Source organism: Phacochoerus africanus, chromosome 1 (assembly GCF_016906955.1).
Source record: "Phacochoerus africanus isolate WHEZ1 chromosome 1, ROS_Pafr_v1, whole genome shotgun sequence".
Lineage (NCBI taxonomy): Eukaryota > Metazoa > Chordata > Mammalia > Artiodactyla > Suidae > Phacochoerus > Phacochoerus africanus.
Window position 1 is genome coordinate 40,062,034 of NC_062544.1, and position 18,909 is coordinate 40,080,942.

Consider the following 18,909-nt stretch of genomic DNA (forward strand, 5'->3'; position numbering starts at 1 on the left):
TGTGTCTATACATCTATCCATTCTTCTATTCACCCATCCATCAAGTTATGGTAGCATTTTAATTATTCTTTAAAAAAATTTTATACTTTGATTTAGACAAGGAAGTCTATGTGAAAATAAATTCTCCTGGATATTATATCTTCAACAATAAAGTATTGTAAGAAGAGGTCCTTGACAGAGTGGTCTGGCAAAGAACTCTTAAATTATCTTTAAAAACACTAGTTCTGGATGTGAATATTGTTTTAAAGCCCTGGGTAAATTGGTCAGAAAAAAAAATCTCATGGAAAATTGAAAAGAATGCCAGGTGAAATTTTAAGTAATAATTCTCTAAAGCCTGGCCTGTTTAATTGTCAGTGTGGGAAGCTATTTTTATTTAATCAGTGGTAAATGTGCCTATTCATTAGCACTTGTGTATGAAGTCAGAAACTGAACTTCACTTGCAGTCTTAATGTACTAAATGAAACCATATATTTTAACACAATGATTTACAAAGATCTCAATCACGTCTCCCACATCTACATTTATATGATCTAATCACCCACAAAGTGTTAAATTAGGAGCAATATATTCCATTCTGTGATGTCATTTTTGATTGGGCTCCAAGAACAGACACAGAAGTTTGGTTTAGGAGAAAGCAGACATACATTTTTGTTTCGCTCTTGTAAAAGTAAAATTTGATCATACTGTTACACCCAAAAGGGTTTTATCACTTCAAATAGAATACACAGACAGTTTATTAAAAAAGAGAATTGGCTGATTTATTTATGGATTACAATTTCTATTTCCTTGAGGATATTCTAAAAGATGGAGTGGTGGTAAAAACCAAATCCCTATATAAAAAGAGAGCAAGTAGATAGCACACCTCAAAACACATGGGTTATATTTACAACCAAACTTGGTGACAAGTTATTTCTATGAACCTCAAGATGTAAGCGGGGTTCAAACCACCCAACAACCACAAGATCTGTCTAGTATCAGGATCTATGGAAGGGGAAGTACAGAAAAGCAATAGGCTATCTGTCAGATGTGAGAACAGGAGATCTCAAAATTGCTTAGAGGAATTCACTGAAAGCACAGCAGGTCGATTTGAAGACAGCAGCCGAAACTGGCAGGACCTTACTTCCATATTGAGTGAATACAAGGTGCATGACAGCATCTGAAGGGGTAGTTAGAGGCTACGAACTTTTGAAAATGATCAGCCAGTACTCCCTTCAGGGCCAGGACCCCATACCGTAGCAAACTGGCTGACAGAAGAATTTACCTTGCCAAGAAGTGGACAGTAGAGATCATGTAAAGGGGTGGTCCAGATAAAAGCAGAAGAAAACAAAATCAGGAAATTTAAGAACACAAGTTGTTATATCCTAATGCTTTATGAAAGCAAGAGGGAGCTCTCGGAAATTACAAAAGCTGCATGAACCAAGCCTCCTTCTAAAAGTTAAGGGAAACTCACTTAGAAATAAGCAACATAAAAGTACTGAAGTCAAATACCATACTAAGGTATTATTTTAAAATACAAAATAAGCAGCAGAATAACATCCCTAAATAAGCACCAGAATAACATGGCCAGAAAGACATGCCCATAAAACATATAAAACTTACCCTACTATTTCAAAATGATCTAAAAAACATCAAGAAAATAAGATATGAAAGAATAACAGATCAAAATTCGAAAAACTAGGTGAGAAAATTCAAGAAGGAATTGGAAATGAAGGGAAAATTTATTTTAGAAATGAAGTCTAAACTAGAAGGAACATGAGAATGAATAGAAAACAAAATGCATTAAGAGAAATGGAAAATGAAAGGGAATTTTTCTTAAGTGAAAAGAAAGAGATGAAAAGTATTTGAGAAAAAGTGACAAATAATGAAAGCAGTCAAAGAAGATGCAATATGTGAACAACAGAAGTTCTTAATGGTAGTTCTGTGGTGGCCAATTGGTTAAGCATCTGATATTGTCACTGCCATGGCTTGGGTCATTGCTGGGACACGAATTCAATTCCTAACCCAAGACTTTCAGCATGCCATGGGCATGGCCGAAAAAAAAAAGTTCTTGATGAATAAAAGCAGAACAAAACAACAGAACAAAAAATACTAAAAACGCTAACTTAAAAATTTCCTAAGGTAAACATTTGAAGCTACATTTTAAACTCAACGAACTTGCAATAAAAAGAAAAAATTGGGCATCTAGAACAAAAAGAAAAGAAAATTACATTATAATGGGACATTCTGACAATAATGCTTTAAGTCAAAAGAAAACTGACTAACATATTTAAGACACTCAAGAGAAGAAAATATAAGCCAAAGATATGTTTTTGAGCAATACATACCTTCAGGAACAAAGGGTACTATCACTATGTGAGAACTCAAGGAATGTTCCCATAAATGCTTCCTCAGGAATCACAAGAGAACAAGCTTCAGACAAGAAAAATGATTCAGAGATAGCTAAATAAGAACTGATGATGAGCACTAAATATACAATTACTTGTAGAATTACATAAAGTTGTATACTCTGACAATGTAGATAGATATAGTTCAAAGCATAAAAAATGAGGGTGGGTGAGTAGGTGGTAAAAATACTTTATGCCAAAAAAGAACTTGGCAAAAAAAGAATTACTGCTTTCAGTAATCACATTTGATGGTGGTAGTATGAGTAATATTAGTATTATTTTATTAATATTAGCAATAAGTATTATTAATATTATTAGTACTATTATTCTGATGCTATTGTGTTACAGTTAGGGTATTATTACAGGACATTCTATCATCTTTTGTACCCAAGATTCATGGTGTGGAAAAAGGAGATACAGGTATAGAAGATATGGGTAATCAGAACTTTTTACCAAGGCTGGGGCAAGCCTTGAACATTCTGTCAGAGAGTGAGAAAGCTAACAAAGAGTGAGAAAGCTAACAAAGATCACTAAGGTCATGTCAAAAGGACTCAGGAGGTGACTTAAGGAGGCACCCACTGCCAAAAATGGAACATTTTGAGCTTCCATGAAGCTAAGTATTGTAGTGAATTTAAACCTAAAGTCTATTCAATTCATTTGCTTATAATGGTATCTTTAAAAAAAATCACCTCCTCCAGAGGATGACAGAGAACCAATTCATTATCTTGCAAACTGGTAAATTAAGGAAAATCAAGCATTCACCTTGCCTTTCCTATATAAACTGCACTACTGAGTTACCAAATAGTAGATGAAAAGAAGTATCTCTTTTAAAAGTTATTTCAGCTAATAAATGAAAATAAAATCACTGAAGAAGAATAACACCATTTTGCAACCCCAGGAATGAATACATCTAGACAATGGTGACATTACAAAAGAGGGACAAGACAATCACCTGCAATCTTACTGAAGAAATCTAACCTGAGTCTGATCAAGTGTCTGGATGCAATTTGCAGGAAATACAGAAGAGGAATGAATGGAACCATGAAAAAAAATCTAGACTGCTGGAAATACTGCAAGTCAAAATTGCATAGGGCATTTAATGGCTAAACTATGAGGAAATAAAAATCAGTCAAGACTACACTATAGAGTCTAAGGATGCACACACCTTCAGGAACAAAGGAAACATAAGAGAGAGGATGCTATAGTCAGGAGAGTGGTTACTTCTGGAGGGAGATGCGAGAGCATGAAAGGGCTAGAAAGACACATAGTGGGGCTTTGGGTCTATTTCTTGACCTGGGTAATGATTACAAGGGTATTAACCTTATAATAATTGCCTAAATGATGAGAGGAGACAAGCAGACAATTAGTTACACAAGTCTGGAGTTGTAGGGAGGTGTCAGGGCTGTATCTGGGAGTCAAACAGAATGACATTTACATCTATGGGGCTGAATAAGTTCTACGAAAGTGGTCAGATTTTTAAAAGACTAGCAGCTCCAGGACAGAGCCATGGGAATGTCCGCATTGGGTGTGAAGCAGAGAAATCAGAAAAAAAGATGGATAGTTAATTGGTAAGTGTGGTGTTGGGAAGCTTATGACTCCTCTAAGTCTTCTCAATCCCAAAGTTTACTCCATTCACTGCTTTAATGACAAACCCCACGAAAGCTTCACTGGCTTCACACAGGTATAGTCAGACAGTGCCTGCTTCAGGTGGAAACCAGGTACCTCTCCCCCCATTCCTGCCCTGGGGAACTTCTCTGACCCGTGGAGTGGAATCCTCAGGAACCTACTTGATACTTCTGCATGAGCTGGGTCTGGGATGATAGGATGAGTAGGGCCATACTCATGAGCTATGGTGGATGAGATCTGATGGATACATGCTTCCCTTTTTATCCCCTAGGCAGACAGTTCTGAGGAACATTTTGTAAGGCTCTTCAGGATCTTATAAATCAGTGTTTTATGAATCAAGCACTATTTTATCTATAGGCACATATGGGCACAGCCCACTCCCATAACACAATCTTATTTTGGCTTTCTCTCCTTTTCTGTGATCTTTCACTTTAGTTCCCTTGAATCTTTATCCAAATAAACCATCTACACAGAAGTCTTTGCCTCAGATTTAGCTTTTGGGAGAACTAGTATTTCAGGGAGAGAGGACTCAATTGTGTTGAATTCTGCTGAGAGATTAGGATGCAAAGAATGTGGCTAGATGGAATTCCTGGGTGCCCTGGCAAGAGCAGTTTCAGTGGAGTGAGGGGGCAGAAGTTTGACTGGGTGGTCAGTGGGGCTGGCGAGAACAGATGTGGAAATAGCACTCTTTCACTGGTCCAAATTCTGTGGACATTTGCTCTCTCAGGGCATTCAACTCAATTGACTGCTCTCTCGTTTTTGAAATATATCACATTTGCCATGTCTGGGGAGAGAAAAATGGGCCAGCAGCTGGAATTATATATAGGGTTGGGGAAAGGCTTTTTAAAAACAGGAGACAGTAGATGACGGGGATGATGATACTGTAAAGCAGAGAGGGGAAAACTCATACGAAAGAGAGAAAACAGAATATTTAGAATGAGAAGGGATAGGATCTTGAGCCCAGGTGTAGGCGTTTGCCTTTCATTCACTGAAGTGGAGAGAAGGGAGTTCCTGTCATGGCTCAGTGGAAACGAACCTGACTAGCATCCATGAGGTCTCAGATTCCATCCCTGGCCTTGCTTAGTGGGTTAAGGACCCGGTGTTGCCGTGAGCTGTGGTGTAGGTGACAGATGAAGCTTGGATCCCGGGTTGCTGTGGCTGTGGTATAGGCCAGGAGCTATAGCTCCGACTGGACCCCTTGCCTGGGAATCTCCATATGCCATGAGCGTGGCTCTAAAAAAGCAAAAAAAAAAAAGAAGTGGAGAGAAGGCAGAGTATAGACAGGTTTGGAGGTAGGTTGGTTTGATGGTTTAGGTGGTGGAGAAATAACAGAACTCATGTCTAAATGCTTCTATTTTCTCAATGAATTATATTGTCAGGTCAAAAGCTGAGGGAGAGCATCAGGGAGTACAGCAAGTTTGAAAAAGAGAAGAGAAATAATTTTGGAAACAGAATATAAACATATTAGGCAAGTGACTGATGAGCTGAACTGAGTGTCCATTTATTTATTTCGCTGGAGAGACTGCTAACTCATTTCTATCCTATTTTGAAGGCAGTGTGCTTTTTTTAATTTTATTTTTTATTTTAGGACTGCACCCATGGCATATGGAGGTTCCCAAGCTAGGGGTCCAATCACAGCAATGGCATATCTGAGCCAGGTCTGAGGCTCACAGCAACACCAGATCCTCAACCGACTGAGCAAGGCCAGGGATTGAATCTGCGTCTTCATGGATGCTGGTCAGATTTGTTTCCACTGAGCCATAACAAGAACTCTGCAGTATGCTTTTTAAGGCCGAAGGTTAGAGCTGGGTATTGTTTATTTCTAAAAACTCTTTGTTATCAATATGGCGGAGTTGGAAAGAAGATCACAAGGAAGAAAAGCAAGACAGAGATCTAGCCTCTCAAACCAAATGCAAGGTGGTAGTAGAAAGGCCAGCTGAAGAATGGCTGCCCAAATAGGCATGCTCTAAAGCGGGGGGGGGGGGGGGGGGGGGACTATTTAATCTGGGTCACACAATTGGCTCAATCTTATTAAGGTCTATCAAAAAACCCCTGCTGCAAATGCACAGATGATTTTTCAGAACGAGTACACTTAAGAATATATATTTTCCTTCAGACAACACATTAAACAGAATGATAGTTTCCTCCTTTAAACCCCTTAGAAAAATTAAAATTACATGAATTTATTACAGAGGTGGAGGTAAGACTTATATCAAATAACTTTAGGCTTCCCAAACTATGAGCCTAAACAGAGAAGTTAAATAAGTGCCACACTAAGCAGTGACATCATTGTTTCCCTAGTTACCTAATGTGGAGGCAGAAATGAATAAGCTAGATATAAATGCAATATCTAATAGAGTGGGAGTGTTAGAACTTTTTATGGCCATGAGACTGGTAAACCCTGTAACTCAAAATGTGGTCACTCAAAACATGTAACCAAAAGATGTCATGGGGCCTGTCAACTCACTGCACTGGCAAAATATGTTCTATATTCATGTCCTTGGGTGGAAGCTGAATGTAGCTGGTTCATTGGCTATACCTAAAATCCTGAATTAGAACTTTGTGGATATGTCAACACAAAAACACACATATTTTGTATTTTATACAGAGCCAGCAGATAACAAGTATATAGTAAATATCACATGATTTTAAAACATATATGTGCTTATTTATATAATACACACGGTTCATTCCTTTTAGTTAAATGTCTACTCATGTAGATACTCTACAAAAAGCTGAAACAATCCTACTCCTATCTTGATATGAAACTCTACTTTTCCTGTGTGCTTATTTTAAAATGTAAAAATCAAATAGTCTTTTTAAAAAATGTGATTGTCTTTGACAGTCATCTTACTTACTTTTTAGAGCAACTCTAATAGCTAAACTAGAATGATTATTCCCATTTTAGAGTTGGCAAAACTAAAGTATAGATGGGTTAAATTTCTATACAAACTTGGCTTTTACTGTTGTGATTCAGCACAGTACTTTTGGTTCAGACTGGATGTAAGATCAGTGACCAAAGAAGACAGCTTCTGAATGTTACCTTATCCTACATTCTAGATTCTGGAGAGTTGTATTTAAGCATCAAATTTGATATACAGAAGCTAGAAGATAATATACACTGTCTGTGGCTAACAGACACAGTGCCAAAAATTTGGCTTAGGAACTACCAAACATGCCTGAACAAAAATTTATCTTCCATCAAACGTACAGAATAGAATTTCGAAAATTTGCAGAAATCCTCATTTTCTGTACTATTTTACAGTGGCACATTATTTGGACAATAATTGTTATAATCTTCTGTTTATCAAAAAGTAAGTTTTCAATTATTTTAATAGAGCTTTTCCTTTAACCAGAGCAAAATCTTATCTATATTTTCAACTCATGATTCCCAAATAAAAATGTAACCTCTTTTGTGAACTTTTAGGGCTGGGCACTATAGGTATCAATCTAACAAAATCTTTGCAGATGGACAGCACATACTTTAAAAAGCTTTTTCTTTTCTTTGAAAAAAATCTGCCATGAGGAAAATGGCAAAGAAATTGGCTGAAAAACAACTGGTTGAAATAAAAGACCAACTAATAGAATAAGTTTTATGCAAAACATCTTCAGGCACAAGTTTCCATTATTTTCTACTATATGTTTCTTTTATTTTTACTTAGGTCTGAAATCCCTTTTTATTATTTTTAATATTTAACCAAAGTTAGAGTTCTTTTTTTTTTTTTTCTCCTTTTTCTTTTTAAGGCCACACCTGCGGCATATGGAGGTTCCCCGGCTAAGGGTCTAATCAGAGCTGTTGTTGCTGGCCTATGCCAGAGCCAGAGCAATGCCAGATCTGAGCCACATCTTTCACCTACACCACAGCTCATGGCAACACTGGATCCTTAACCTACTGAGCGAGGCCAGGGATAGAACCTGCTACCTCATGGTTCCTAGTCAGATTCGTTTCCATTGTGCCATGAGGGGAACTCCCAAAGTTAGAGATTTTTATAAAAAGTTTAAAGAGTCAAGAAGCTTTAAAAACCATACCATAAACTTCATTTCTCACTCCCAATCCCACAACACATCTCCAGGCAATCATTTTGAACTCTTGTAGCATATTCTCTTGTTTACTTTCTTAGTTCCCCATTTTAGGCGTTATCTATTGATTTCCCAATACAGAAGATGAGGATCCAGTTATCTCTTGCTCTCTGTGCCTCCACACAAATACATACTTTTAATCCCCAAATTTGGCCCTATCATGATTTCAGTTAGATCACTACTCAGTACTTACACTATTAAATGTTATCACCACATAATAAACTATGACTATATTTTCTTTCTTACATAATTCTTTTTTCTCCCTATCCACAACCAGTCCACCTTTCTCCCTCCCTTTATCTAAGTTAACCATGGTCCTGAATCTTTTGTTTGTCATTCCTTTATAAAACTTTATTGCATCTATATGTATTCCTGAATAAAGGATACAGAAGAGTGGTAGATAAAAAGTATCTCTGGGGGCCGTATTTAATGGCAAACTTTCTAATTGGGACCAATCTTTTCACTAAGAACGTGCTGAAACGCTTAGCAAAAATATTTTCAAAAATCTGCTTGAAATTATCAAAGAGATAACAAAACAGTAAAAAATAGTGAGAACATTATCAGGGAAAGAAACCTAGAAACGTAAGGAATTTGAGGCTATATTCCTCTCATTCATCTGCTGATTTTGGAAGAGGTGACTAAATAGATGATCAAAGCTTCTTATAGACATATAAGACCAACAGACCAAACTGGACTTCAGTCTTCACCAATGAGGAGGGTGTTAAGGATATCCTCCAGGTTTTTTAGACTGAGATCATAAATGCTAAATCCTAGGAGTAAAGAATGAGCTGGAAATAGACAAGCCCTCAGAGATGAAGGCTCAGCTGGAATTTTCTCAGCCCTCTAAGGGATTAAGGCAATCCAATATTGCCAATGCCTTTAGCAATCTTCTAGAAAGAAACTCAAATTTTCACTGGAGCAGGACAACCTCATTTTTAGACTTCAAAGTATCTGCACAAGCTTTCACATAAAAATGCTTGGCATTCAATAAAAGATAACCAAGCAGGTATTCCCACTGTGGCTCTGCGGTAACGAACCTGACTAGTGTCCATCAAGATGTGGGTTTGATCCCTGGCCCCATTCAGTGTGTTAAGGATCCAGTGTTGCTGTGAGCTGCAGCATAGGTCACAGACATGTCTCAGACCTGGCATTGCTGTGGCTGTGGCACAGGCTGGTAGCTGCAGCTCTGATTTGACCCCTAGTCTGGGAACTTTCATATGCTGTGGGTGTGCCCCTAAAAAAAAGGAAAAAGAGAAAAAAAAGATAACCAATCATATGAAAACATGATGAAAAACAAGAAAACGTGAAAATAGAGATCAAAATAATAGAATCATCAAAGATAGACTTTAAATTATTACATTTCATATGTTCAAAAAAATTCTCAAGACAGACTTCTAATAAAGAACTGGAAGCTATAAGAAAGAATAGAAAAATTCTGAAAAGTAAAAACAGTAACTTTTATGAAAACCCCAATGAATAGATCTAACAATAGAATAAAAATAGTTGAAAAGAGAATTAGTGAATTGGAAGACAGATCAGATAAAAACATCTAAAGGAAGCAAGAAAGAAAAAGAGTAAAAAAGAATATATTTTTTTCTGTTCTTTCTTGTAGCTTGTTCTTTCTGTAAGAAATACAGAGGACATGGGGCGAAGAAGGAAAATTGGACAGAAGTAATATTTGAAGAAATAATGCTTTAATTTTTTCTAAAAATGATGAAATATGCCAAGCTACAGATTCAGTCACATTATAAATTACATACAAGATAAAATTCACACACATACAGGTCTAGGCATATCAATATAAGTACTAAATACAAGGACAAAGAGAAAGAGAAAAATGACAGATTGTCTTCAAAGGAACATCCAGTTAAACAAAAGCAGTGGAAGCTGGAAGACAATGAAACAATATTTTCACAGCACAAAAAAAAAAAAAGAAAAAGAAAAAAAATCCCAGCCTAGAATTCTATTCCCAGAAAAAGCATTATTTAAAAAAGGAAGTAAGATAAACAGATTCTTGGAGAAAAAATGAGATTAGCTGATGTTCATCAAGCAGAAGGAAAATTATTGCAGTGGAAATTTAAAAATGTAGAGGAATGAAGAGCAAAAAAACAGATACATACGTGAGTAAACCAGGTCAGAACTGATTGCAGAAAACAACTGTCAAAATGTATTGTGGAGATAAAAATATAGAGATAATTAAAATATATGACAACAATAGAAAACAGTAAGAATGGTAAACAGGATTTTTCAAAAGTCTTTGAATTGTCCAGGAAGAGATAAAAGTGCTAATTTATATTAGACTTTATATATTGATACAAGTTATAATCTCTAGGATAACCACAATAAGTAAAAGAATATATGACTAATAAGTGAACAGAAAGTTGGAGGATTAAAATATTTTAAAATTTTATATAGGAATTCCTGTTGTGGCTCAGTGGTAAACGAATATGACTAGTATCCATAAGGACGTGGGTTCAATCCCTGCCCTTGCTCAGTGGGTTAAGGATCCAGTGTTGCTGTGAGCTGTGGTGTAGGTCACAGATGTGGTTTGGATCCTGTGTTGCTGTGATGTAGACCAGTGGCTACAGCTCAGCTTCTGCTTCTTTATATCCCCTGCCTATTTTTAATTGGGTTATTTGCAGTCTTAATTGACTTTTAGAAGTTCATTTTATATTTTTGATATTATTTGTCATTTGTATATATTGCGAATAGTTCCTCAAGAGTCTCACTTTTTTCACTTGCTTTTGATGAGTACAAGTTCTTTCTAATAAGCCCTGCACAACTTATTAGTTTTCTCTAAAATTAACAATGGTCTTTCTGTAGATTTACTTACATTTTTATGGACTTGTTGCTAATTTAATCCAAATTCTTCCCAAAGTGTGCAAGTTTCCTCAAGAGATTCAAATTAAGTATTCTATCAATTTAATTTTCCTGGAGAAATCCTTCCTGGAACTTTGCGATCTGTTCCATTCTGGACATGTTGCTTCCTTTCAGGTACTGCTCACAACTTGAGTCTCCATTTAACGCATCCTGGAGACTCACTGGCTCTATGTTTCTTGGATCTAGGTCTTGTTCTTTCTCACTTCATTTCCATGTTTCGATGGAGCATATCTTCCTGTAGCTTCCTGGGAAAAGGGGCAAGGGAAATAAATTTTGAGAGATCTTCATTCTGTCCTCACACTAGATAAAAATGAGTTGGAAATCATTTTCATTCAGAAGTTTGAAGGCATTGTTTCCTTGTCTTATAGCTTCCATTATTGTATTGTGAGGCATTTGGTACCATTCTGATTCCTGATTCTGTTCCACAGTCCTCTGGAGATAGTAGAATTTTTTTCTCTAGTACTTTGAAATGTCATAGTATGTTGTGGTGTGGGTCTATTTTAGACCACCATGCTGGGTAAGCATGCCTTTCACTTTTAAAAAACTTTCTTGAATTACTTTTGATAATTTCTTTCCCTCCATTTTCTCTGTTTCCTCTTTCTAGAACTATTATTATTTAGGTATTGAATCTTCTGGATTAGTCTTAATAATTTTCTTATTTTTCTCTCCTATTTTTCTGTATCTTTCTCTTTTTATTTTCTGGGAAATTTCCTAAATTCTACCTTCTGTATTTATCTTCTACTTCATCTAAACCCCTTCATCTCTGCTATCATAATTTAAATTTCCAAAACCTTGTTTCTTTGTTCTCTGTTTTTCTTTTTAGGGCGGCACTTGCGGCAAAAGTTCCCAGGCTAGGGGTCGAATCAGAGATGCAGCTGCCAGCCTAAGCCACAGCCACAGCCACATGGGATCCAAGCTGCTTCCGTGACCTACTTGAGGCAATGCTGGATCCTTAACCCACTGAATGAGGCCAGAGATTGAACCTGCATTCTGATGGACAGTATGTTAGGTTCTTAACCTGCTAAGCCACAATGGGAACTCTTTTTTTTTTTTTTTAAACATATCACGTTGTTCTTCATTTGTGAATATAACAATCCTTTTTTTTTTATTATTTAATTTTGGTCATAGCACAGGCTTTCCTTCTCCTTTTGGCATTCTTTTTGTCCACCAAAAGTTGTCCCCCCAAAAGTTGACTAGAAACTGTGTGTGGCTTGTAGCTTATTGACTATAGTCTTCATTGTAAGATGATCTAGCTGAGCCTATTCCTTGGGAAATTCCCAATGTCAAGATCTTATTTCTTTTCTCTCCCCAAGAGAAGATTTCTATTTTTCTGCCAGTGGCATGTTGGTTGACAGACGGCAGTCTGAGACCTGAGAAGGTCAGAAGCAGTTTTTGTGTAAAGTAGGAAAGGAATAAAAGAATAATTGCTTCATTAACACACTGTCAGGGAAGACTTAACCCCATCTTCACCCCTGCCTTCCAGAGATACTTGGGTCTTGGGGGATTTTGCAATGTAAATTGAGTTTCTGTTCAGCTCTCCTCCCTGCCAGTTTAGGACTGCTTTCTCTAGTCCAATACATCAGTACTTACATACTTGCTAGCCTCCAAAATTTTGAGGCTGCTGTCTTTCTTCCTGTTTTCTCTTTTATTTTAGGTTTGTGCCATTAGTTGGAAATTCAACTTAAGCTTGTAAACGATTGTCAGGTCAATTCAACAAGCACATAGTGAGCACCTATCAGATGCCTGGTTCACAGATCCATCACAGCATTAAGGGATCCGTGGGCTTTGGGCTGTTATTAAATTCTGAACTGGAATGACAGATACTTCTCAAGTCTTTATTGTTCTTTCAACCACTGGGCTACTCCTTCCAGCTCTGAGGTATTTTGTTTATTCTCTTATCTCTGATATCATTAGTTCTTTTCATTCTCTATCAGCTGGAAACATTTTTTCTACCTTAAATTTCCTTTTAGATTTATGTAATAACCTATTTTTGAGTCTATGTAAAAATGTCCCCTTTACCAACCTGGAATAAATAGAGAGGATTTTAAACTCTGTCTAGTAAGAAAAATGATTTCCAATTTGTGTTCAAGCTAAAACTGGATCATCTTCCCTACTCCCATCAAACAATGCCATGACTCTTCCTATGTCATAGACTTGGCAATGGTAATTCAGGGCTGTTACAATTAATCACTATACATCAAAATGGTTATAATTTACTAATGTCCACTATATACTAAAATTTTTCATGTTTGGGAAATACTGGGTTCTTGAGGTACAGTGTCTAAATTCCAGTTTCAGGAGTTCCCATTGTGGCTCAGTGGTAACCAACCTGACTAGTATCGATGAGGATGTGGGTTCAATCCCTGGCCTCGCTCAGTAGGTTAAGGATCCGGCACTGCCATGAGCTATGGTGTAGGTTGCAGATGTTGCTCGGATCTGGCAGTGCTATGGCTATGGCCAGCAGCTGCAGCTCCAATTTAACCACTAGCCTGGGAACTTCCATATGCCATGGGTGCTGCCCTAAAAAAACAAAACAAAACAAAAAACCCAAATCTAACAGTATAGTAAAAGGATAGTACATCACAACCCAGTGAGATTTATCCTGGGAATGTAGGGCTGTTTTGACATTAGAAAATCAATAGAAGTCATCATGCTAACAAACTAAAAAAGAAAGACACAATCATCTCGAGAGATGCAGAAAAGATATTTGACAAAATTCAACTGAAATCTGCTACCATCCTGTCAAGAGAAGCCTTTGTGGAGAATCACAGTTTTAGAGGGAATAAAATACAGACAACTATCTGTTTTATTCTAGAGGATGTGAAAAGTGGGACTTCCTAGTCATTCTTCTTGCTAACATAAGCTCTAACTTTAATTATCTTTTACCTAAATACATTGTGCTACAATTTAACTCAGTGTTTCCAAAACTCTATTCCTTAAAACACTAGCATTGTTTGAAATACAAGGCTCCCCCGAACCTTCAAGACACATATTAAAGGTTCTAACGGATTCCAGGGAAGAAACCAAGCCCGACTTTTTCTTTCATTTCATGAATTTCTTTTTCGTGAATTTCAATCATTGCTGTCCCATCAAGATTAATTATTCCATATTTGCTGGGAAAAGCATTTTATTTTGACCCACCTGTTTATTATTGCTCATATATTATATAATATTTGTAGGCACTCAGAGAAGAGCATGGTTAGAGCAGTCTGGGACAATTTCATGGAAGCTGGGTAGATGTTCTTGACCCTGGGCTGCTGCCAGTAGAGTTTTCTGTAAGCACGACTTTTATCACGCCACTCCTCTGCTCATACACCTTCCTTCATACACATACAGGCCAACTCTTTACCACTACTCTGCAGAGTGGCAATTTTTCTTACCTACCTTTCTAAGTCTTTGCTCGTAATATCTTTTAAGTTCATACAAGAATCTAAAATATTTACACCAGATTAATAAATGCAGTAAGTTTAAAAAATATATTTAAAACCACAGATGGTGTCAGTAAAAAGATACTTTCACCTGTCTGGTAGAAGCCCTTTACTTCTCTCCATATATCAAGAGAAAGAAATGCAGTAAAAATGAAATTTTCTACTGGTGTGTGCTAACTGCTATGGTTTGAATGTTTGTGTTCCCTAAAAATTTATATTTTGAAGTCCAAACCCCTTAGGTGATGACATTAGGAGGTGGGGCCTTTGAGACATGATTAGGTCATGAGGTTGGAGCCTCGTGAATGGAATTAGTGCCATTATAAAAGAGACCCACCTTTCCATGTGAAGTTATAGCAAGTTATAGAAAGTTATGAACCATAAAGTGGACTCTCACCAGACGTCAAATCTGCCAGCACCTTGATCTTGAACTTCTCAGCCTCCAGAACTGTAAAAAATAAATTTCTGTTGTTTGAAAGCCACATAGTTTATATATTTTGTTAAGTAGCCTGAACAAACTAAGATACTAACTAACACAGTATTTCTTTCTATAAGCATGGAAAACATTTTAAATGGAATTGTGTCCTATAAGAGGTAAATCTTCCTAGTTTGAGCAACAAGTCATAAACCCACCATAGAAAAAAAAATAAAAAGGGAAACCCAGCTGAGCATTTTCCTTTTGTGTGTTTAGGGGATTAGTGACTTATTCTTTGTGCAAAGTACTGTATTTCTTGGAAGCAAATCGTTTAAATAAGGTAGTAATATATTTAAGAGTATCTTTTGAAAGTTACGATTCCCAAGATAGACACACCAAAAGAATCTTTTTTTTTTTTTTTTTTTTTTGCAAAAAGAATGCAAACACGTGTTATAGCAAAGAAGCAAAATGAATCATGGTGTGGGTAGTATGCTGGATTCATAAGAAGCAGTGTTCTCTCCCAGCCTGATACTGGATGTGTAATTTTTCTTTTTCTTTTACTTTTTACAACTGCATCTGTGGCATATGGATTTTCCCAGGCCATGGGTTGACTGGGAACTGCAGGTGTGGCGTATGCCACAGCCATGGCAACACCAGATCTGAGCTGCATCTACATCCAATCCTTAAACCACTGAGTGAGGCCAGAGATCGAGTGGGTCCTTAACCCACTGAGCTACAATTAAATCACCTTTTCCTTAATAGTTTAAATGGTTCTTGGATGAGTTATAGTGTTCATGTTGACTGCATTTGTATGAACAGGAACAAGACTTCAGTTAATCCAGAACAGTTTGATACTTCAGCTGAAGCTTTAGAACAAAGCCCATTAAAAAAAACAGGAAGATAACTGAAATCAATTTACCATGATCTGGCCTTAACTGGCAAAATCAGCTAAGGCCTAAAATATATTTAATTTGAAGCACAGGTCTATCATGAGTGATATACTTTCATCTTAGTGTATTGTTCATTTTGTCTTTCATTTCAAAAGGCAAACAAAAGGTCCAAATTATAATTTTAAAAGCCTCAGAAATATACTGCCTGCACTTAGGACATATATGAATTTGGTTTAAAAAAAATCATGAAGAAAAAAGATGGACTCACCCACAATATTATTTTCTTATTTTTTCAAGAAAGAGGCTTTCAAAACCAAAAAAGTGGAGCTCTCTCATAACACAGCAAGTTAAGGATCTGGTGTTGTTACTACAGTGGCTCAGGCTGCTGCTGTGGCACAGGTTTTATCCCTGACCCAGAAACTTCCACATGCCACAGGTGTGGGCAAAACCAAAAACAAACAAACAAAAAAAACCCCAGAACATAAAAAGTTTTAAGTTAAACTAATCCACTCTTCTCCCCTTTTGTGGGCCTGACACTTGAAAATTATAACCGTTTGTACAAATAGTTTTACTCCACAGAATATTTATTAAGGCAATGCATAATTAGTGGAGACTTAACATCTTTCCAGCATTGCCATGGTCCCTGTGAAGAACATAAAAGACATGTGAGATATCTCTCTGCCCTCTAAGGATATTTCATCCTATTAATTTTGGAATTCTAGAACTACTACCAGGGATAGTTTAAAAACTAAAACATTTTATTTTCTTGATGAAACATAACTTGCAGACATGAATCTTAAGCAAAGACACAATCTTGGATACTCTTTTTTTATTCACCTGGATGGAAGTGGCCATCTCTGTGTTCAGGCGGCATCTACAACCCTAGAATAACCAAAAGAATGGTTGTTTTCCTTCATTAGATTACTGGCATACTACACTTACATTTAGAGTAAGTTAGATTCATTGCCCATGGTCACATTTTTAATTGGCATTGACCAGGACTATGTCCAACAGAAATGCATGTCCTCCATGTTCCAACAAGTGCATGTAGTTATATGTCTCTTAATTCCACCTCTGTTATGAATAAGTAGGGTGACCTCAAGTGTGTTTTGTAAACTGTTATTTTTCCTACTCATAAAATGGCAATAATAAAACTATAGGTTTAGGAAAAAAAAAATGCATGTCCTGTGCACCAAAAGTGTAAGAATAGTTATGGCAACATTATTTGAAGTTAGGGGCAAACTGTAATCAACCCAGGTGTCTAATATAGCAGAGTAGATACAGGAATTGTGGTACACTTTTACAGCATTTACTACAAAACAATGAAAATCAACAAACGATAGTGGTATTCAACAACATGGGTAACAAATGGAAGAAACAAGACTAAATACATCCAGGATGATTATACTTACATCAAGTTCCCAAACACACATCACTAAACTGTATGGACATATATGGAGTATATGGGCGCACACTAAAGTGGCAGGACTATAAAGAAAGCAAGAAATGACTACATAAAAAGTGAGGCTAGGGCTTATTAAGGGAAGAGCGTGAGGAGAGGGTTGTGATTGGGAATAAATTCACAAGACTTCTGATATGCCAGTCAAATTTTTCGAAAGCTTCTAATTCTTCTCTTTCTCATCCTCTATTTCTCTTCTACCTCCTATTCCTCCACTTCTTCCTTCTCCTCTGTCTCCTCTTTCTTTTTCACATGGGCAGCAGTTATAAGGGTTGTATCACTTTTTTATGAGTATGTTATACTTCAAAATAAAATACATTTAAAAAAACCCACGTTACTATGCTAAATATTAAATACATACATTCATATATGTGTATACATAATACATACACACGTGTGTGTATATAGTGCATACAATTAAACTCTATTGGTTTCAAGGGTAAAAAAGAGTGATTCTGTATTGTGCGACTTCTCTTGTCACCTTCCTCCCCCTGGCATCTGCTGAACACATGCTAAGAGCACAAATGTACTTAAAAAATGAAAGAGATGAGATTTAAAAGTACACCAATGGGTAGTTCCCTCTATGGTGCAATAGAAACGAATCTGATCAGTATCTATGAGGATGCCGGTTCAATTCTGGGCCTTACTCAGTGGGTCGCGGATCCAGTGTTGCGGTGAGCTGTGGTGTAGGTCACAGATGCAACTCGGACCCTGCATTGCTATGGCTGTGGTGTAGGCCAGCAGCTGTAGCTCTGATTCGACTCCTAGCCTGGGAACTTCCATATGCCGCAGGTGTGGCCCTAAAAAGCAAAACAAAAGTACACCAATGTGTTATTCCCCATCATGAATGTTACTTTAGAGTCTGAAAGACTTATGTGGCTTTTTGGCTGATGGTGGAATTGCATGTATACATTTCTAGTCTCTCCTTTTCTATTGATACAGCTTACTGATATAACTATTCAGTAGCAGTACTTGAGAAAAATGGGTATGTTCCTGTCTTTACAGCTGAGATATAGAAGTTATACTTTGATGTTACACTTAATGGCTTGCCCCAAGTTTCCTGCTTCTACCAGTAATGTTGATCTAATCTTAAAAAGTCTGCTTCTTTGAAGAAAAAAAAAAAGACAGAAAGAAAGAAAGACAAAAAAAAAACCCCTAGCAACAACAACAACAACAACAAAAATAAAAAATAATAAAAATTAAAAAATATATATAAATAAAAAAAATTTAGGAGTTCCCGTCGTGGCGCAGTGGTTAACGAATCCGACTAGGAACCATGAGGTTGCGGGTTCGGTCCCTGCCCTTGCTCAGTGGGTTAATGATCCGGCGTTGCCGTGAGCTGTGGTGTAGGTTGCAGACGCGGCTCGGATCCCGCGTTGCTGTGGCTCTGGCGTAGGCCGGTGGCTACAGCTCTGATTCAACCCCTAGCCTGGGAACCTCCATATGCCGTGGGAGCGGCCCAAGAAATAGCAACAACAACAACAACAACAACAAAAATAAAAAATAATAAAAATTAAAAAACAAACAAACAAAACCTGAGTTAACCCAGCCATGTCCACCCATAATACAAGTTATCTGACTTGAGTTAAGCTTTAATCAACCTATTTCCTTCATCCTCTTGACTTAGTTGGGTGTTAGATAATTGTGTTACCCTTTCATCTGCCCTGGATGAAAACTTACAACACCTAAATACTGGTGATACAATATTCTCAAAGCCTCTTTCAGCAATGATCCCATTACAGATCTTGGT